General features: G+C 44.9%; 1 non-coding gene across 1 annotated transcript; it reads left to right on the top strand.

Annotated features, from left to right (window-relative positions):
* The first annotated feature begins 15955 nt into the window (after positions 1-15955).
* On the top strand, positions 15956-16028 carry TRNAK-UUU (transfer RNA lysine (anticodon UUU)). Its single transcript has one exon. It is a non-coding gene; the product is annotated as a tRNA-Lys (tRNA).
* The last annotated feature ends 6497 nt before the right edge of the window (positions 16029-22525 follow it).

Below are 22525 nucleotides of genomic sequence, written 5' to 3' on the forward strand. Positions count from 1 at the left end.
GAGAACAGAAATATTTTAAGGATATAAAAGTAACGAGTTCTCTCATCATTAGTAAACATGGTGGCTATATTATTCAATTTAGTAAGATGTGCCACAACAGTTTCAGATTCATAGCCATGAAAAGGATCGGATTCAACCAAAGTAATTATATCAGGATCAACAGAGAATTCATAATCCTTATCAGTAACAAAGATATGTGAAGTAGCAAAAGCAGGGTCAGGTTTCATTCTAGCATTTAGAGATTGCTGATTCCATTTAGCTAATAACCTCTTGAGTTCGTATCTATCTTTGCAAGCTAAAAATAGCTAAAGAAGCTTCTTTATCAAAAACATAACCCTTAGGAATAACAGGCAAGTCTTCATCATCACTTTCATCAGTATTATCAGATTCAATATTTTCAATCTCTCTAGCCCTAGCAAGTTGTTCATCAAGAAATTCACTAAGTGGCATAGTAGTATCAAGCATAGAATTAGTTTCATCATAAGTATCATGTATAGCAGAAGTGGCATCATCAATAACATGCGACATATCAGAACGAATACCAGAAGCAGGTTTAGGTGTTGCAAGCTTACTCAAAACAAAAGGTGAATCAAGTGTAGAGCTAGATGGCAGTTCCTTACCTCCCCTCATAGTTGAGGGATAAATCTTGGTTCTTGGATCTTTCAAGTTCTTCATAATGATAAGAAGATATAAATCCCAAGTGACTCAAAGAATAGAGCTATGCTCCCCGGCAACAGCGCCAGAAAATAGTCTTGATAACCCACAAGTATAGGGGATCGCAACAGTTTTTGAGGGCAAAGTATTCAACCCAAATTTATTGATTCGACCCAAGGGGAACCAAAGAATATTCTCAAGTATTAGCAGCTGAGTTGTCAATTCAACCACACCTGGAAACTAAATATCTGCAGCAAAGTGTTTAGTAGCAAAGTAATATGATAGTAGTGGTAACGATAGCAAAAGGTAACAGTAGTAAAAGTAATGTTTTTGATATTTTGTAGTGATGATAGCAAAAGCAACGGAAAAGTAAAAAGGCGGAGAACAATATATTGAAAGCTCGTAGGCAATGGATCAGTGATGGAGAATTATGCCCGATGCGGTCCATCATGTAACGATCATAACCTAGGGTGACACGGAACTAGCTCTAGTTCATAAATGTGATGTAGGCATGTATTCCGAATATAGTCATACGTGCTTATGCAAAAGAACTTGCATGACATCTTTTGTCCTACCCTCCCGTTGCAGCGGGGTCCTTACGGAAACTAAGGGATATTAAGGCCTCCTTTTAATAGAGTACCGGAACAAAGCATTAATACATAGTGAATACATGAACTCCTCAAACTACGGTCATCACCGGTAAGTATCCCGATTGTTGTCACTTCGGGGTTAACGGATCATAACACAAAATAGGTGACTATAGACTTACAAGATAGGATCAAGAACTCTCGTATATTGATGAAAACATAATAGGTTCAGATCTGAAATCATGGCACTCGGGCCCAAGTGACAAGCATTAAGCATAGCAAAGTCATAGCAACATCAATCTCAGAACATAGTGGATACTAGGGACCAAACCCTAACAAAACTAACTCGATTACATGATAGATCCCATCCAACCCATCACCGTCCAGCAAGCCTACAATGGAATTACTCATGCACGGCGGTGAGCATCATGAAATTGGTGATGGAGCATGGTTGATGATGACGATGGCGATGGATTCCCCTCTCCGGAGCCCCGAACAGACTCCAGATCAGCCCTCCCGAGAGGTTTTAGGGCTTGGCGGCAGCTCCGTATCGTAAAACGTGATGAATTCTTCTCTCTGATTTTTTTCTCCCCGAAACACAATATATAGAGTTGGAGTTGGAGTCGGTGGAGCTCCAGGGGGCCCACGAGGTAGGGGGCGCGCCCTAGGGGGGCAGGCGCGCCCCCACCCTCATGGACAGGTGGTGGGCCCTCTGGCCTTCATCTTTTGCAGGTATTTTTTATATTTTCCAAAAAGTTGCTCCGTGAAGTTTCAGGTCATTCCGAGAACTTTTGTTTCTGCACATAAATAACACCATGGTAATTCTGCTAAAAACAGCGTTAGTCCGGGTTAGTTCCATTCAAATCATGCAAGTTAGAGTCCAAAACAAGGGCAAAAGTGTTTGGAAAAGTAGATACGACGGAGACGTATCAATACTAGGGATCAAACCCTAACAAAACTAACTCGATTACATGATAAATCTCATCCAACCCATCACCGGCCAGCAAGCCTACGATTGAATTACTCACGCACGGCAGTGAGCATCATGAAATTGGTGATGGAGGATGGTTGATGATGACGATGGCGACGGATTCCCCTCTCCGGAACCCCGAACGGACTCCAGATCAGCCCTCTAGAGAGGTTTTAGGGCTTGGCGGCGGCTCCGTATCGTAAAACGCGATGAATTCTTCTCTCTGATTTTTTTCTCCCCGAAAAACAATATATAGAGTTGGAGTTGGAGTCGGTGGAGCTCCAGGGGGCCCACGAGGTAGGGGGCGCGCCCTAGGGGGGCAGGCGCGCCCCCACCCTCATGGACAGGTGGTGGGCCCTCTGGCCTTCATCTTTTGCAGGTATTTTTTATATTTTCCAAAAAGTTGCTCCGTGAAGTTTCAGGTCATTCCGAGAACTTTTGTTTCTGCACATAAATAACACCATGGTAATTCTGCTAAAAACAGCGTTAGTCCGGGTTAGTTCCATTCAAATCATGCAAGTTAGAGTCCAAAACAAGGGCAAAAGTGTTTGGAAAAGTAGATACGACGGAGACGTATCAATACTAGGGATCAAATCCTAACAAAACTAACTCGATTACATGATAAATCTCATCCAACCCATCACCGTCCAGCAAGCCTACGATTGAATTACTCACGCACGGCGGTGAGCATCATGAAATTGGTGATGGAGGATGGTTGATGATGACGATGGCGACGGATTCCCCTCTCCAGAACCCCGAACGAACTCCAGATCAGCCCTCTAGAGAGGTTTTAGGGCTTGGCGGCGGCTCCGTATCGTAAAACGCGATGAATCCTTCTCTCTGATTTTTTTCTCCCTGAAACACAATATATAGAGTTGGAGTTGGAGTCGGTGGAGCTCCAGGGGGCCCACGAGGTAGGGGGCGCGCCCTAGGGGGGCAGGCGCGCCCCCACCCTCATGGACGGGTGGTGGGCCCTCTGGCCTTCATCTTTTGCAGGTATTTTTTATATTTTCCAAAAAGTTGCTCCGTGAAGTTTCAGGTCATTCCGAGAACTTTTGTTTCTGCACATAAATAACACCATGGTAATTCTGCTAAAAACAGCGTTAGTCCGGGTTAGTTCCATTCAAATCATGCAAGTTAGAGTCCAAAACAAGGGCAAAAGTGTTTGGAAAAGTAGATACGACAGAGACGTATCAATACTAGGGATCAAACCCTAACAAAACTAACTCGATTACATGATAAATCTCATCCAACCCATCACCATCCAGCAAGCCTACGATTGAATTACTCACGCACGGCGGTGAGCATCATGAAATTGGTGATGGAGGATGGTTGATGATGACGATGGCGACGGATTCCCCTCTCCGGAACCCCGAACGGACTCTAGATCAGCCCTCTAGAGAGGTTTTAGTGCTTGGCGGCGGCTCCGTATCGTAAAACGCGATGAATTCTTATCTCTGATTTTTTTCTCCCCGAAAAACAATATATAGAGTTGGAGTTGGAGTCGGTGGAGCTCCAGGGGGCCCACGAGGTAGGGGGCGCGCCCTAGGGGGGCAGGCGCGCCCTAGGGGGGCAGGCGCGCCCCCACCCTCATGGACAGGTGGTGGGCCCTCTGGCCTTCATCTTTTGCAGGTATTTTTTATATTTTCCAAAAAGTTGCTCCGTGAAGTTTCAGGTCATTCCGAGAACTTTTGTTTCTGCACATAAATAACACCATGGTAATTCTGCTAAAACAGCGTTAGTCCGGGTTAGTTCCATTCAAATCATGCAAGTTAGAGTCCAAAACAAGGGCAAAAGTGTTTGGAAAAGTAGATACGACGGAGACGTATCAATACTAGGGATCAAACCCTAACAAAACTAACTCGATTACATGATAAATCTCATCCAACCCATCACCGTCCAGCAAGCCTACGATTGAATTACTCACGCACGGTGGTGAGCATCATGAAATTGGTGATGGAGGATGGTTGATGATGATGATGGCGATGGATTCCCCTCTTCGGAACCCCGAACGGACTCCAGATCAGCCCTCTAGAGAGGTTTTAGGGCTTGGCAGCGGCTCCGTATCGTAAAACACGATGAATCCTTCTCTCTAATTTTTTTATCCCGACAGCAAGTATATAGAGTTGGAGTTGAGGTCGGAGGAGCTCCAGTGGGCCCACGAGGTAGGGGCGCACCCAGGGGGACAGGTGCGCCCCCACCCTCGTGGCTAGGGTGTGGCCCCCCTGGTCTTCATCTTCTGCAAGGATTTTTTTATTATTTCCAAAAAGCCGTTCCGTGAAGTTTCAGGTCATTCCGAGAACTTTTGTTTCTGCACATAAATAACACCATGGCAATTCTGCTGATAACAACGTCAATCAGGGATAGTTCCATTCAATCATGCAAGTTAGAGCCCAAAACAAGGGCAAAAGTGTTTGGAAAAGTAGGTACGACGGAGACGTATCAACAACCCCAAGCTTAACCCTTGCTTGTCCTCAAGCAATTCAGTTGACAAACTGAAAGTGATAAAGAAAAACTTTTACAAACTCTGTTTGCTCTTGTTGTTGTAAATATGTAAAGCCAGCATTCAAGTTTTCAGCAAAGATTATAAACTAACCACATTCACAATAACCCTCAGATCTCATGTTTACTCATATCAATGGCATAATCAACTAGCGAGCAATAATAATAAATCTCGGATGACAACAATTTATCAAAACAGTCATAATATGATATAACAAGATGGTATCTCGCTAGCCCTTTCTGAGACCGCAAAACATAAATGCAGAGCACCTTTAAAGATCAAGGACTGAGTAGACATTGTAATTCATCGTAAAAGAGATCCACTCAAGTCATACTCAATGTAAACTGATACATCTCCAACGTATCTATAATTTTTGATTGCTCCATGCTATATTATCTACTGTTTTAGACATTATTGGGCTTTATTATCCACTTTTATATTTTTTTGGGACTAACCTGTTAACCGGAGGCCCAACCCAGAATTGTTGTTTTTTTGCCTGTTTTAGGGTTTCAGAGAAAAGGAATATCAAACGGAGTCCAAACGGAATGAAACCTTCGGAAACGTGATTTTCTCATCAGATAAGATCCAGGAGACTTGGACCCTCCGTCAAGAAAGCCACGAGGCGGTCACGAGGGTGGAGGCCCCCCTAGGGCGCGCCCCCTGCCTCGTGGGCCCTCGAAGCTCCACCGACGCACTTCTTCCTCCTATATATATCCACGTACCCCCAAACGATCGGGGACGGAGCCAAAAACCTAATTCCACCGCCGCAACTTTCTGTATCCACGAGATCCCATCTTAGGTCCTGTTTCGGAGCTCCTCTGGAGGGAGCATCGATCATGGAGGGCTTCTACATCATCATCCAAGCCCCTCCAATGAATTGTGAGTAGTTTACTTCAGACCTACGGGTCCATAGTTAGTAGCTAGATGGCTTCTTCTCTCTTTTTGGATCTCAATACAATGTTCTCCCCCTCTCTCGTGGAGATCTATTCGATGTAATCTTATTTTTTGCGGTGTGTTTGTTGAGATCGATGAATTGTGGGTTTATGATCAAGTCTATCTATGAATAATAATTGAATCTTCTCTGAATTTTTTTATGTATGATTGGTCATCTTTGCAAGAGCAGGCCGGCCTGAAGGCATGAACTGAAGGCAGGCAAGAAGGCATTAAATGGCTTTTAAGGATTCGGTGTAAAGATGCAGAGTACAGTATCTTTCTTTCTATAAAAATATATGGAATCCGCGATCCTATCCTATTTTTGAAGTCATTTTTGCATTCGAAATTATTTTCTTTCGCAAGAGCACTCAAACATAGATTGAAGATCTTCAGTTCTTCGGTCGGCAGCCGCAGTCAGTAATAGCAAGCAGCGTCCCATACTACTTTTCCTTTGAATGTTCATTCTGGAATTGAATGTCACAAACAAGACTCATACTTCAGAAAAAAAACTGCTTGAATCAGGAGCTGTAATCCGCAGCTTTAGAGATAGGGGCGGCAGTCACAGCATTGGCAGCAGTGAGCAGAGGTCAAGAAGAAGAAGCGGTAAGAGCAGTTAGAGAGCAAGCAGCGGCTCATCAAACCTTTCTGTTTCGGTTACAGCTCAAGCGGTTTGTTTTCAAGTAAGGTACTCAAGCAAGCTTTCCTCCTGAAGACAGAGTTTCGGGTGAGCTAGCAAAGAAAGTAAGCAGTTAACCGGAAATTTAGGTCAAATTAGCATTTCGTAAGTTTTAGTAAGGCCAGTTATGGGAAGCAGGCCATGGAGAAAGAGAGGAATCAATCGTCCAACGCTATGTTAACAAATACGTGAAAGGTTTGATTATTCCATACACTTGAACGCGTTCCTTATCAATAGGTTTCGGAGAGACGAGCAATGATTGCTTGACGATCTTCACTGCATGAGACTAGACTTGACTCAAGCTTCATACGAAAGCATTTACTGAACTAAAGCCGTTGAGCCAAGTCAAGCGAAAGACTTATTCGAAGAAAGCTTTAAGAGAGTTTGTTGTCCCATGCCTTTCTGATGGTGAACCTCCTACTGCTTCTTCCAATTCTGAAACTGGGATTGGCCTGTTGACTTTGCCCTTCCTTTAGACAAAGAGCCCCCAGTTTCGCCAAAAGACCTCTGCGTGTTGTCATTCAACTCCACACAAGCCTGTCGTTGGGCTACTTGCGTCTTCGGCAGATACAAAGGAGAAGTGACGGTCGGTGAAATAGCCCTCCAACTCGTAGCTCTTCTTGCTTAACGTGAAAACTCTCCTTTCCGATGAAAACGAGAAAGAAAGATGTCAACTACTAAATGTGCTGCTTTGTGAATTTGATACTAGGTAGTTCTCCCCCCTCGGCAGGCAAGTAGCCTTTGCGACTTACATCTCTTCTACAGGAGGGTATGAACCCCCGGATCTAGGCGAGGTGATGGCGGGGAACTCCAACAGGTTTTGGTTTCCTCCTCACTGATTGATGGAGCCCAAGACTGCTTGACGACTTTCGGTGTGGGGTCAGCTTGAGCCGAGGTCGTCTCGTAACAGGAACAGGAAGAATAGCAAACAAGCACACAAGCAGGAATAGGAATATTGGCTGTCACTATCCTCTGGTTAGCAATCAACTACGGAGCTGGCAACTCACAAGCCAGCAAGTCAACCTCTGTCAGATCTTCGGCCCAGTTTATGGACGAAACTGACTCTACTTCCTCATTCAGGCTGATATGAACTGCAAAAGTTTGCATCTTTAGCATGGATATCGTAGGTATAAATGAAATAAACTGGAATCAGGAAGTTGTTTCTTTCTCTCGATACGCAGAGGGGAGAGCATGCCCTGTCTCAGGCAGTATATCAGTCGTTAACGATCTTACCGGGACACATCCAATTGAAACTAGAATCCCAACCTCTTTGGAAGAAGCTCCAAATAGAAAAAATTTCAGAGCGGGGAATCTTCCTACAAACTAAAATGTGTTAAATATATATATATACCTACCTCTGCCTAGAAAAACTGGAGTTTCAGGCACCCTCGTGGGAGACATTGGATGTTGTCAACCGGCCTTAAAATGCTCATAAACAGCTCTCCCCCCTTTGACTTAGTTTTCGCTCTCCTCTGTTTCTAGTAGAAAAAGCCTGATCCTACTTTGCGAGTCCAACAGGTCTAGTATTCTTTTCTTTTTCGTCTGAGGGAACATGGTAGCCCTGATCTAGCTAAGACTTGAGATTCCATTCTATTTCATTCTGATCTCGTTATGAGGAAATAGGTGAGGCGAGGCTAAGACAAGATATGGGACTTCCCGTGCTAAGTTGTTCCAATCTCTGTACTTAAGTAACCGAACTCGAAAGTGCTGCTATGAGCTAGATTTGTGCGTACAAGGGTAAAGAAGCGAGCAAGGCTACCTTTCCGCTGGAAATCCTATACCTGAGTGCTATTTGATCAGAGTGAGTTGTAATTGAGCTTGATTTACTTGCTCTTCTATTTGCATTTTTTGTTAAGTATGTGGGTGACTCATCGTCGTGAGATCGGTTGGTCGAAAATGCTTTTCAAGTAGTCTCAGTCGGCGAACTCGGCTCCACAGAAGAAGTCAGTAGTGAATCAAAGAACTCATGCATGTAATCAGTGACTAGGGATCGATCAATCGGATGCAACCGAGCCATACAAAAAGAATTGGAAAAGGGATGACGCAAGAGCAGCGGAAGGTGACTTAGCAACATCAGTCATTTCCTATAGAAAGGAAGGAAAGGATCTCTCTTCTGTCTAGACGAAAGATCTCATTTTTGCTACCGCTCTCCCTCTTATGAGTCTCTGTCAGCCGTTGTTTAGTAGCTTTCAACGCGAGTTCAGTCATTCTCTTAGATACTGAAAAGTACGAACTGACTTAAAGCACGAACATGAAGGAAAGGCTGAATTCGAAACATCTTGAATCGGATTCTCTCTTCTCAGAGAGCTTGAGAGTGAAATGAGTGGGCCGGCCAAAGAAGACCACTATGGAAGTGAAAGGGGAGGGCAAGAGCGGTTCGAAGACCATAGCCCGATGTGGGTACATTGGCGTCATCGTCGTATGAAATTCACGCACAAAGGGCGCCGCATCACTCTCAATGGCATTCAAGATAATCCTTCCTGCCGTCCAATCTCTGTCCGTAAGCTGCAAGGATTGCTGAAACGGGGTGCTGTTAGCCAGTGTGTGCAAGTGCGTCAGATTCACCAGGAGCATGATCTGCAAGCAATTACTCTGGATGCTGATCCTGCAGAGCAGACACCTCCAGCTGTTCAAGAACTGCTACAGGAGTTTGATGCTTTGTTCCGGGAGCCAAAGGAATTACCCCCTCGTCGTGCCTGTGACCACCAAATTCCGTTGGTGCCAGGTGCAGTGCCAGTCAATGTCCGGCCATATAGATATGCACCCCACCAGAAAACAGAGATTGAGAAGCAAATCTGTGAGATGATGAACAATGGCATTATTCGTCGCAGCACGAGCCCCTTCGCTTCTCCAGTGCTCTTGGTTCGTAAGAAGGATGGATCCTGGCGCTTTTGAAATATCCTATGCCAGTCGCGGGTTGTCCCAAGCTCAACGTAGGTTCGCAAGAGAAAAAGAGGGGGGTACCTTGTCTGTCGGTCGAAGAAGGCAACAAACAAGTGGAAGCAACCGATGCTTTGGTCATTCTACTCCTTGATGCCAGTCTGTGCTTGCTGTCATGCTGGCAAAAGCGGGGGTTTCGGCCGGCTTTACCTACTATTGGATTTGAACCAATGACTCTCGCCGTATGAAAGCGATACTCTAACCGCTGAGTCAAGTAGGTCAAGCTGAGTCAAGTCAGAGAAAATCGAAAAAAAGAGAAAGCCAACCAAAGCGCAACCAGAGTTCTCCGCGGGGTGGAGCGCTAAGAAAGAGAAAGCGTTATCGCTATACGAAATGAAGCAGCGGCTAGCACACTAAGATAAACCACTTGGTTTAAAAAACAGCTTAGTGGCGTGTGATTTCAACACTATTCCAGAGGTATATGACAAAAATTGTGGGAGAGACCTCTATGTTCCTCAGCTTAAATCATTCTATGATTGTTTACAATTCTGTCATCTATTTTACATGAGGGCTAGAGGGTGGTCTTGGAGCAAGAAAAGTGTTGAGTCCAGGCGCATTATGGTACGACTGAGACTGAGTTGGGCAGGAGCAAGCGGTTGGATTGGCCTGACTCTTCAAGACCAAAGATACTCGGCTTCCTCTTCATCAAGTCACGAAATTCGACCCTTAGTTAGCAGCACCAAAACTAGAGCAGGCCCAAGACAAGCAAGAACAGTCAGTCAGCACCGATCAGGCAGGAAGCAGACAGTAAGCTAAGAATACTGGAAGAAGGTGGTCGCTCAGCCAAAGCCCTAGTTCAACCAGAACAGTAGGGAAAGCGGTAGAGGCCGCTCCGTAGCTTTGGTCGTCGCACTCTAATCCGCTTTAGAAGAAGCAGCTATTCTATTGCTTGGCTATAAAGCCTATAAGTAAGAACTCTGGGGAAGGAATCCGATCTGCAGATGAAGCAGAAGCAGGCAAAAGGCGAGCGCACAGCGAGGAATTTTCCATACTAGATCGACTCAACATTACCGAATCTACTCTGAGACTCTCTTCTCTTCATGGTTGGCTGTAAAAAAAGAGTCTCTTTAGTCCCCAACTCTATGGATTTTACTTTTTGGCTCAACACCCTGCTCTCGACGTTTGCTCGGGACGGGAGGCTATGAAATAGTTGAAAGCAGATGCAACATTAAAGAAAGTCAATCCAGTAGCCTTAAGTCGTACCGAACACTATGTCCTAATAGTAAGGGATTTCTTTCAACCCGGTGGTAAGCCGGTGGTACCCGGAGAAAACGTTGCCCGAAGGAAGGGACTAAACCCATCTGTTCAAGTAGTAGCCAAGTAGTACCGAAGGAGTATCTCCGAGTTAAGGAGTACCGAAGGGAAGGAAGAAAAACCAAGTGAAAGAAAGAGATCGCAATGGTCTAAGATATAGTCAGTGAACAATAACTCAGATCTGATGTCGGATCGAAACAAAAATGCAAAAAGACAACACAAACGTAAAAGATCGAACTCTAATTTAGTTACTGAGTGAGATGTTTTGCTACCTACAAAAGGTTGGTTCTTCCCCTACAACCCCTAGCCCTCCAAGGCAGTACTCTTCATCGGCAAATCCGAATGTCTCGATCCGAGTTGAGACCCACCTACAGAAATTGATCCATCAACGGCTTTTTCTATAGTGGCAGGAAGTCTCCAACTCTTCGATATGCGCTAGCTAGGTAATCCCTTTACTTAATCTGATATGGGATCTCTTGCTACCAGAAAGGAACTGAACTGGCTTGCCCGGAAAGAATGGATTGCGACCCTTGGAGAGCTAATGGTACTGGACTGATAGCGCACTGATTGAACCGACCCCGGACGTACCACTGGGGAACCTGTGGCTGGAGAGAATCTCTCGCGATGGAGAAATGTCAAATGGGAAGCTCTATGGAGGCACACATCGTGTCGTTCGTCATCGAAATGGGACTGACTCGCTCGGGAACAGGCACAGGATTGAGGAACTTTCTGGCGTAACACACCCGTAATGGGGCAATCTGACTAGCTGGTCAAAACCCTTTCCGCAGTGTTTAAGTGGTGCTGGAAGGAATCAAGAGGGGAGGAGGAAAGCTGTACCAGGTGGAAGGAGAAGAGCTGATTGCTACTAAATCAGAACAAGCTTAGTTCTGCATGATGGCTCAATGGTGCATGGTCAACTCAGTAAACCTAACATCTCTGATCTCTGATCCAATTTCAACCCTACTGAACTCTTAAGAGTAGGTGTTTCAAGAACCTAAGTCCTTACAAAAAAAAGAATCCATGATCACTATAGACCCCCGAAGGTACTGAGCCCAAACATCTGAAGCCATACGGATACTCACATCTGCAAAAGGCTGAGATTGAGAATTGAGGAATTGCTGAAGAATTCACTGATACAATCCTCTACTAGCCCCTTTGCTTCACCTGTGCTGTTAGTGAAGAAGAAGGATGGGACATGGAGGATGTGCATTGAAACCAGGCAGCTGAATGCCAGTACAGTAAAGAAGAAATACCCAATTCCGGCACATAGATGCCCTATTGGATGAGTGGTGCTAAATATTACAGCAAGATTGACTTAAGATCTGGCTATCATCAGATCAGGATGAGAGAGGAAGACAAGCCCAAAACTTCATTCAGAACCCTGTAACTATGAATTCAATGTGATGCGGGCTTACAAATGCTCCTGCAACGTTTCAAGCACTCATGAATGATGTGTTCAAGCCCAGAAGATTTGTGTTGGTTTTATGATATACTTCTTGACAGTAAAACACTGAAGGAGCATCAACAGCACTTGCAGCTAACACTTTTTCTGCGGAATCAGCTACATGCTAAGATGAGCAAGTGTGAGTTTTGACTTTCAAAGGCGGAATATTAGGGGTAAAATGGAAAATAAGGTGGCAGATGCATTTAATAGGAGAAAGGCCGGAACATCTGTCCAGCTGGTCCAAGGTGTGCAAACCGCTTTGTGAAGGCCGACTGAGAATGAGGGACCTAGTAGTGTATTTCGAAGCCTTCTAGGCAAAGCTGCTTTGGCGTGCACTGAAAGGGCGTCTTCCTTTCCTATATTATACCAGAGGTGAGTGCATAATCTGGTGTAGAACGGAGGGGATATCCTAAGTTGATGTGCACAAGTGCTTCCTCTGATTGAAGTCGATTGCCTCAACCAATTTCTTAGTACATCAACACAAGAAGTGGCGAATTGGGGATGGTACTACCTCAGTGAAACTGTGGGAAGATGGGTAGGTGGGGCCTCTCAACCAAGACATCGCGGTTGGCGAGTGGGGACTCTACTGAATTCTAGCATGGGTGTGGTAGATTACTGACGTGAAGCCGGACCTCTATGAGTGCTCTACATGGCCGGATCAAAGCTATTCTAAAAACTAGATCCATTGGAGTGGGAAGTACTCAAGATGTAGAAGAGGACTCAAGCAGGTTTGGTCCTCTTTCTCTGATGTGTTCTTAGAACCCACTACCCTCCCTCCTAAAAGACCATGTGACCATCGGATTCACCTCACGATAGTCAACCAGTGAATCAAAGGCCTTATAGGTATTCACACCACCGGATGAAATTGAAGCCATAATCAAGGAGTTACTCTAGAATGGTACTCTACAACCTAGTTCATGCCTCACCGGCTCTTCTTTACAAGAAGAAAGAAGGTTCGTGGCGCCTATGGATTATAGGCAACTCAATGCGCAAACCGTAAAAAAGAAATACCCGATACCGGTCATTGATGATCTTCTGGATGAGCTACACGGTTATACTGTGTACTCAACAATCGTTTTATCTATTCCCACATCGATTCACCAATCCTGGAACTCGTTATGGATAGAAGGTCCGTAGAAGTGAAAGTAGGACGACGGGAGAAAAGAGTAAGGAGTACCGGAAAAAGAAGATTTTGGACTTTCTGCCCACGAAGAAATAGTAGCATTTGAAACTGGAAAGATTTACTTTGGATAGTAAATCCCCAAGGAAGGGCTATAATCCAAACAAAGGAGGAGCTAGCGGACAGTTCGAATTTCAACGATTAGGGAGGGGAATGAAACACTTGTCTTTCACAATCAATTCTTTCTTTTTTTTATGTTTAGGACACGCGAAGCGAGAGCGAAACTCGCTATGAGGAGAAGACTCGGCAAGAGAGGTTTGAACAAGAGGAACTGCCGTCTAGTTGAGTTTGATCATTCTCTCTTTCTATCTCTCTTTCTTTCAAGAGCTGAATAAGGGCATATCCACAAAGGAGAGAGAAATCGGACTTTCTTCTTTACCCCCCTCATTATTCAAGACGTGAATATAAAGTGTATTGTACTCCCTTGGATCTTTTCCGGGATCTTTACTCGTCGTTGATCAAGGAAGCTAGAAGGAAGATGGGTGGTAGGGTGAATGGACATTCGTATCCTCTCCGACTCGTCGGTTAGGAGAGTAGCGACCAAAAAGAAATCATTATACAGGATAACTGCTGTAGAGATAAAATGTAGGAAGGAGAAAGTTGGTTTCAATGAGTCATGTGAATTGTAGAAGAAATAGGTAAACAAGGCGGGTTAATATATATACGTTGAAAAGCAAGGGGATAAATTGAACGAAATGAAGAGCAATCCAGAATCCTATTTTGTATACTATAAGAAAAAGGCACTGAAAACTTGGAAACGGAAGATGTTGTAACTGATATGGGTAGTCACACATTAGGCAAAATGGTGTAGTGGTTGGGCCAGGTAGCTTCTTCTTTTGAACAGCATTTCATTCTGTTTTGGATGCTTTCTACTATGTTTCAAGTGATCAAAGAAGAGTTTATTTCCCACTACTCATATCACATCTTATGTGTTGATGCAAGCTGACTAAATCAATAAGATGGTATTCGTATTTGATTAGACAAGATGGTATTCTTCTTTATTCCGGAGCACAACAATCCGGATCTCTATCTTATAGCTTATCCTTCCTATTCTGTATGTATTACGGTCATGTCAAGTCAATGGTCTGTCTGCCCTGCAACCGGTCTTGAATGGCTTCAGTGAATTGTTTGCTGAGCCTACAGAGTGACCTCCTAGGAGGACAATAGACCACAAAATACCCTTACTACCAGGCACTAAACCTGTCAATCATTAGAGAAGGGACAGAGTTCAAGATAAGACTATCTTGCCTGTTTGGTAGAGAGAGTACCGGGTATTCCGATGGTTAAAGATTCAAGTCTTAGTGGCAAAGGGGGACAGCTTTGGCCTGCAACCGTTTCCACTTTACGGCCCACAGCTTGTGTTCTTCGGTATTAATTCGGTTTCTGTTTGTTTGGCTTGTCTCGTGCACCACCTGAATTGAATCATAGTAATGGGACTTTGGTAATCCAGTGATGAAGTCAATGCTGATAATGGACCATGCTTCATCAGGAATGGGTAGAGGATCGAAGAGGCCAGGGAGTTTTTAATGTTCTACCTTAGCTTGCTGACAGATTTGACACTTGTTGACAAAAGATTCCACTGATTGAAAGATTCCTGTCCAAGCAAATAGTGCCTTGATGCGGTGATAAGTAGCAGTAATGCCAGAGTGGGCACCAATACCACTGGCATGAAGTGCTTGCAAGATGTTTTTTTTCATTTAGAAGTTTGCACCAACCCATACTCTTCCTCTATATCGAATGACCCCATTATGCAATGAATATTTGCTATTCTTGTGAGTGCTCAGGACTGCCAATTCAGATAGTCAATTCTGGGTGAATGTGTCTTTGCTGTACCCTGCAACAATATCAGTGAGCCATTGTGGTTGACAGGAAGTAATGGCATTGAGTTCATCTGGCTCATGTAATCTAGATAGTGGTGCATCAGCTGCCCTATTCTCTGAGCCTTTTATTGGATGGTATATTGTAATCCCATGAGCTTGAGGAAAGGAAAGCTTTGTGCTGCATTGGTGTTTTAAGTCTTTGAGCAGTCAAATGAGCTAAGCTCCTGTGAATGAAACGCCTGTCCTGCTAAGCCCAAACTCTAATGTGCTTGACTTGGAAGTAGGCCACTCTTTCACTGTGAGGATCTTCTTTTAGTCTGTAGCCACCCCTTGCCCACTAATGACATGACCCAGGTATTCTATCTGTGGTTGAGCAAATGAACATTTATTCAACTTCACATATAGTTGATTCTGCTTCAGAAGGTCAAATACTTGCTGCAAATGGGTGACATGATCTTGCAAGGATTTGCTGTAGATTAAGATGTCATCAACAAAAACAAGTACACAAACCCTAGTCAGCTCAGCCAGAATTGTGTTCATAGCACTCTGGAGGGTGGGTGGTGCATTTGTGAGCCCAAATAGCCTAAAATTCATAGTGACGTGGGTCTTGAATGCCGTTTTGTATTCGTCTGCTTCATGTAATCTTATCTGATGGTAACCAGCTCTCAGATCCAGCTTAGTAAACCAAACAGCACAAGATAACTCATCCAACAATTCTTCAACTACAGGCATTGGGTATTTTATTAGACGAATCCATCTTATTTCCTTATTTCTCTGTTTTGGTAGCAGGAGAAGTAGTTTGTTCAGCCCGGACTTCAAAGTAGTCTCCCCCGTTGACCTTCTTTTTTAGATAGAATCCTCAATGAGTGGAAAGGACTCCCAAACTTGCTCCACAGTACTATACCATACAGAGCCGCGCCCTTGTGATATGATAAGAAGAAAAGGGGCCAGGCCGCCCTCTTTTCTTTTCCGCACCAAGCCTTCTTGTAAAATCGGGTGTATAGCTCAGTTGGTAGAGCATTGGGCTTTTAACCTAATGGTCGCAGGTTCAAGTCCTGCTATACCCAAAACAAAAAAAACCACTCTTGTATTCGTAAGGATGCATAGTAGCCTTCAAAGAGCACTCTTTGGCCTTGAGAAAAGCCCCTTTCTCATCAACATCTCGACTTCGCTCGTTGTTTGAGGTCAGTATAAAGGAGATCAGACTGGCTCGGTCATTGATAGGCCGGCCTTCTCCTTATTCATTGGATAGGGCGCGGGGGAAAGTCAAGTCAAGCACTAGTTAGTTGGGGTGGGACGCACCAAAGCAGCGTTCGTTGCACTAGCGCCTTATCTTTTGAAGCTAAACAGAGGCTCGAAAGACGGAGTACGTCCGAAGTCGTTGGCTGCCTTTTTGTAGTGCGCAAGTCAGAGTGAACTTCTTCTTCTGTTCTGCGAATCTACTAACGAGAACTGCCGTACAGTCCTATCTTTTTTTAAGAAAGATCGTAGATGAACGTTTCGTTTCGTTACCTAAGTAGTTGAGCAATTCATTCCAAGGTAAACAAAGAGGTATTTCCTTTTCTCGTTCAGTCCTTCTCTCCTTCCATCCCAGTAGGCCTATTCATGCTTTTTTGCTATCCATCTTGATCAAATAGAAGAAGGGGAAATTCAGACTAGGCAAAACACCTCAAAAAGTGAAAAAAAGATAAAACAACTTTCTTTCAAGTAGTAAACCATAGTTCTCATCCTAGGAAACCATATCGATCATCGGTTCAGAGCTCCCAACTACGAAGCTCTTTTCTAGAGCGAGTCAACAATTCGTGGATCCATGGTTTGGATGAAGCTATGTACCCGGGTAGAGATGATTTGTCTCAAAGATGTTCCGCTCATCCAAGAATCTGAAACTTCATCTACATAAACTCATAAATAGCCCTTTCCTTTCTTTTCTTGACTTCAAAAGGTAATCAATCCTTTCTTTTCATCTTTTATCAAGTCTTCCTCTTCCTGATTGAGTCAATCAGGGATAGAAATTCGGATCAACTATGAGGAGTAGGGCTGCTGGGCAAGTGAATGAACTCTGTCCTAGGCATTTCCAATAAGTTCAGTGAAGTGAGGGCGAAGCCTTTTTTGAGAGGGAAAATACACTCCAAATGATATTCCATAATGGAAGGAATGAGTGGAAGATTTACTGGAAGAAAAAAATACGATACTTTTCTAGTCGTAGGTAGGGCTACCTATCTAGTTTCGTGCTTCGGGCGTACCAGATTCAATAGGCTAGGTTATAGCTGACAGATTTCTTTAAGAACTAGCCGCCTATAAGCCTCGCTAGTAGTATTCCTGCCCAGTGCCGGAGTAGTGACTCACAAGGTAAGTTCTCCTCGATGCATTTCCAACACTCTATTTTTCTACGTACACTTTTGATTCCTCAGTAGGTAGGGACAACGTTCGAGATCTCATCCGACCGTCTATTTCTCACTGATTGGGAGATTGGATTGGAATCCGAGGAGAACTGATTGGATGTCATGGAACGAATGGGGCACTACGTTGGTTACCCACTGCTAGCCTAGCGGAGATTTCTCTATTTGTTGAAAGTGGAAAGGAGTCATATTTGAATCGGAAAGTTGGGCTCGTTCACTCACACCTTTCTTTGATTATCGATGACTTGGCTTCTTGCTCAAGTAAGCACCCGGCATACCAATTCATTATCCTTGGGGCTCGGCTCGCTCCTTCCTATCTACGTTATTCTTTCTTTGTTACTCTCGTAATGACGTTCCGAAAGAAATCAAGGTTACCAGGTCACAGCTCTGATTCTTCTTCCCTTATAGAACCTTCCCGCAAGAAATTAGTGGAAGTGGGTCCGCCCCTACAACTCATCAAATCAGCCTTCTTTTTTGTTCTGCACTATACATATTCTCAAGTAATGAGAAAGAATGGATTTGAATGCAATTTGGAATTTTTCCCAGTGACAGAAGGGGCAGCAAGGCACGTATTGTATTGTTGCCATCGAGGATAACAAGATGGTTTTTTTATCATATTGCATGAAACTATCCCTCTACATCATGTCATCTTGCTTAAGGCGTTACTCTGTTTTTAACTTAATACTCTAGATGCATGCTGGATATCGGTCGATGAGTGGAGTAATAGTAGTAGATGTAGAATCGTTTCGGTCTACTTGTCTCGGACGTGATGCCTATATACATGATCATACCTAGATATTCTCATAACTACGCTCAATTCTGTCAATTGCTCAACAGTAATTTGTTCACCCACCGTAGAATACTTATGCTCTTGAGAGAAGCCACTAGTGAAACCTATGGCCCCCGGGTCTCTTTCTCATCATATCAAGCTCCATCACTTTATTATTGCTTTGCTTTTACTTTGCTTTTACTTTTTACTTTGCATCTCTATACCAAAAATACCAAAAATATTATTTATCATCTCTACCAGATCTCACTTCTGTAAGTGACCGTGAAGGCATTGACAACCCCTAAGCGCGTTGGTTGCGTTGAGCTATTGTTTTTGTGTAGGTACGAGGGACTCGCGCATAGCCTCCTACTGGATTGATACCTTGGTTCTCAATAACTGAGGGAAATACTTACGCTGCTTTGCTGCATCATCCTCTCCTCTTCGGGGAAATCCAACGCAGTGCTCAAGAGGTAGCAAGAAGAATTTCTGGCGCCGTTGCCGGGGAGTCTGCGTAAAAGTCAACATACCAAGTACCCATCACAATCCCTATCTCCCGCATTATATTATTTGCCATTTGCCTCTCGTTTTCCTCTCCCCCACTTCATCCTTGCCGTTTTATTCGCCCTCTCTCTCTATTTGCCTCTTTTTGCATGTTTGCTTTTTGTTTGCTTGTGTGTTAGATTGTTTGCTTGTCATTATGTCAAGTCCTTTACCTTCTGCCTCTATGTCAGAAATTGGGGAAATTATTGTCGATATGGACAATAATAATATCATAAAAAATTCTGATGCTCCTGCTAAAGAACCTACCATCTTTCATACAAAAAAATTCCGTGTTGGTAGTGATAATATTATTGGAAAAGGAGTTATTCAAGATTTCTCTACTTGTGCCGGTGCTTTACCTTCTATGGGTAGTTCTATCCTTCACAGAACTAGTAGTCTTGCGGACGCTATTGCCATGCTTGTAGTTGAACTTGAAAGACAATTCATGCACATGCATCCTTCCATACAAAGGATTTTTTCAGAATATTCTAATATTGAGCATTCTTCTATTAAGCGTGCCGCTACTATCTTTTTAGCTCATGAGTTTAGATTCATAATAAAAGAAGCCAAAGAAATCTTTGCACATTATAGGGTGGACGCTTGCCGTCCTCCCATAGAGGCTATCCTCTTTGATCAAGAAGAAATAATGCGTTTTCAATCTCTATACTATGTTGCTTTAAATGAAAATCTTAGAAAAAGGGTTCCTACCAATGTTTTAGTTGATAGAATTTCTGAACTTAATGATGATTTGGCTATTCAAAATAATGAACTAGGATATTCTCTTGAATATAGGCTCACAAAGTTCTGTCAAAAGAATGCTTATAATGATGAATTGGTTGTGCATTATGAAGGACCAAAGGAGGAACCTATACCTCCCAAGGTTGATCTTGGGGACTTTTGTCCCGTTAAATTTAGTCCTTTTGATTACTTTTGCTTGCCTCAGAGAAAACTTGCTGCCGAACGTAGAGAATATGAAATGAGTTTTAATAATCTATCTTACTATTATGGCAATACCTAGATCTATTCTTGCTTGTTATGCCTAGCTAGGGGTGAGGGAGTCCTGGATTAGGGAGGTGTCCGGATGGCCGGACTATACCTTCAGCCGGACTCCTGGACTATGAAGATACAAGATTGAAGACTTCGTCCCGTGTCCGGAAGGGACTTTCCTTGGCGTGGAAGGCAAGCTTGGCGATACGGATATGCAGATCTCCTACCATTGTAACCGACTTTGTGTAACCCTAACCCTCTTTGATGTCTATATAAACCGGAGGGTTTTAGTCCGTAGGACAACATACACAACAACAATCATACCATAGGCTAGCTTCTAGGGTTTAGCCTCTCCGATCTCGTGGTAGATCTACTCTTGTACTACCCATATCATCAATATTAATCAAGCGGGACGTAGGGTTTTACCTCCATCGAGAGGGCCCGAACCTGGGTAAAACTTCGTGTCCCTTGCCTCCTATTACCATCCGGCCTAGACGCACAGTTCGGGACCCCCTACCCGAGATCCGCCGGTTTTGACACCGACATTGGTGCTCTCATTGAGAGTTCCTCTGTGTCGTCGTCGTCAGGCTTGATGGCTCCTACGATCATCAATGGCGATGCAGTCCAGGGTGAGATCTTCCTCCCCGGACAGATCTTCGTCTTCGGCGGCTTCGCACTGCGGGCCAATTCGCTTGGCCATCTGGAGCAGATCGAAAGCTATGCCCCTGGCCGTCAGGTCAGATTTGGAAGTTTAAACTACACGGCTGACATCCGCGGGGACTTGATCTTTGACGGATTCGAGCCACTGCCGAGCGCGCCGCACTGTCGTGACGAGCATGATCTAGCTCTGCCGCCGAACAGTGCACTAGAGGCCGCACCCGCATCGGCTTCGACCCTTAATTCGGAGCCAACTACGCCGATCGAGGATTGGTGGTTGGACGCCGCCTCGGGAGCTACGATCCCAACGGTGATCAAGCCGAACACCAGCCCCGCACTCTGCGAGACTCGTGACTCCAAGGAGCCGGACTCTTCTTCGGACTCCGAACCCTCCGCGCCCCTGCCGATCGATTCCGATTGGGCGCCGATCATGGAGTTTACTACCGCAGACATCTTTCAGCACTCGCCTTTCGGCGAATTCTGAAGACACTGAAGTCTCTCTTTATCAGGAGAGCCCTGGCCGGACTACGGTCAGCAAGGTTGGGATTCGGACGATGAAGAAATTCAAAGCCCACCCACCACCCACTTTGTAGCCACTATCGACGACTTAACCGACATGCTCGACTTTGACTCCGAAGACATCGACGGTATGGACGCCGATGAAGGAGACGATGAAGATCCAGCGCCTATCAGGCCCTGGAAAGCCACCTCATCATATGACATATACATGGTGGACACCCCAAAAGAAGGAGATGGTGATGGAACAGCGGAGCATGACCCCTCCAAGAAACAGCCTAAGCGCCAGCGTCAGCGGCGCCGCTCAAAATCCCGCCAAAACAAATACGGTGATTCCAGCACGGGAGATAATAATACTCTGGAAAGTGCTGAAGAAAACCCCCTCCAGCAAGATTTAGCATAGGAGGATGGAGAAACCAGCCCTCATGAAAGAGCGGTAGACAGAGAGGTCGAGGACGATAATTATATGCCTCCCTCCGAAGACGAGGCAAGCCTCGACGACGACGAATTCGTCGTGCCAGAGGATCCCGTCGAGCAAGAGCGTTTTCAACGCAGGCTTATGGCCACGGCAAGAAGCCTCAAGAAAAAACAGCAATAGCTTAGAGCTGATCAAGATTTTCTAGTCGACAAATGGACTGAAGTCCTTGCGGCCGAAGAGCATAAACTCGAACGCCCCTCCAAGAGCTACCCAAAGCGCAGGTTGCTACCCCGGTTAGAGGAGGAAGCACTTGATGCGGCCGACCGGCCACCTCGTGGCCGCGACAGAGAAGCCTCTCGGCCCTCCATTCAAGCCGCACCCCATACCAGGAATATGCGCAGGACTTACGAGATATGTTGGAGGACAAGGCAAGGCAAACAAGATCGATCTACAGATCGTGTGGGCGCCCCACGGCTCGAGACGGTAACCGTCACTCCGGCCACAAATTCGGCAGGGCCGAACACAGTAGACAAAGCTCATTGGAGCTACATCGTGATATAGCCCAGTACAGAGGCGCCGCACACCCACTATACTTCACAGACGAAATAATGGATCATCAAATCCCCGAGGGTTTCAAACCCGTAAACATCGAATCATATGATGGCACAACAGATCCTGCGGTATGGATCGAGGATTATCTCCTTCATATCCACATGGCCCGCGGCGATGATTTCCACGCCATCAAATACCTCCCACTCAAGCTTAAAAGACCAGCTCGGCATTGGCTTAACAGCTTGCCAACACGATCAATCAGTTGTTGGGAGGACCTGGAAGCCGCATTCCTCGACAATTTCCAGGGCACTTATGTGCGACCCCCAGAAGTCGATGACCTAAGTCACGTAATTCAGCAGCCAGAGGAATCGGCCAGGCAATTCTGGACACGGTTCCTAACAAAGAAAAATCTAATAGTTGACTGTCCGGACGCTGAGGCCCTAGCAGCCTTCAAGCACAATATCCGTGACGAGTGGCTTGCCCGGCACCTTGGACAGGAAAAGCCGAAGTCTATGGCAGCACTCACGACACTCATGACCCGCTTTTGTGCGGGAGAAGACAGCTAGCTTGCTCGTAGCAACAATATGACCAAGAACCCTGGTAATTCGGATACCAGGGACAGTAGTGCCAGGTCGCGTCGCAACAAGCAGAAGTGCCGCATTAACGGCGACAATGCTGAGGATACGGTCGTTAATGCCGGATTCAGAGGCTCTAAATCCGGTCAGC

The sequence above is a fragment of the Triticum aestivum genome, chromosome 3A (assembly GCF_018294505.1).
Source record: "Triticum aestivum cultivar Chinese Spring chromosome 3A, IWGSC CS RefSeq v2.1, whole genome shotgun sequence".
Lineage (NCBI taxonomy): Eukaryota > Viridiplantae > Streptophyta > Magnoliopsida > Poales > Poaceae > Triticum > Triticum aestivum.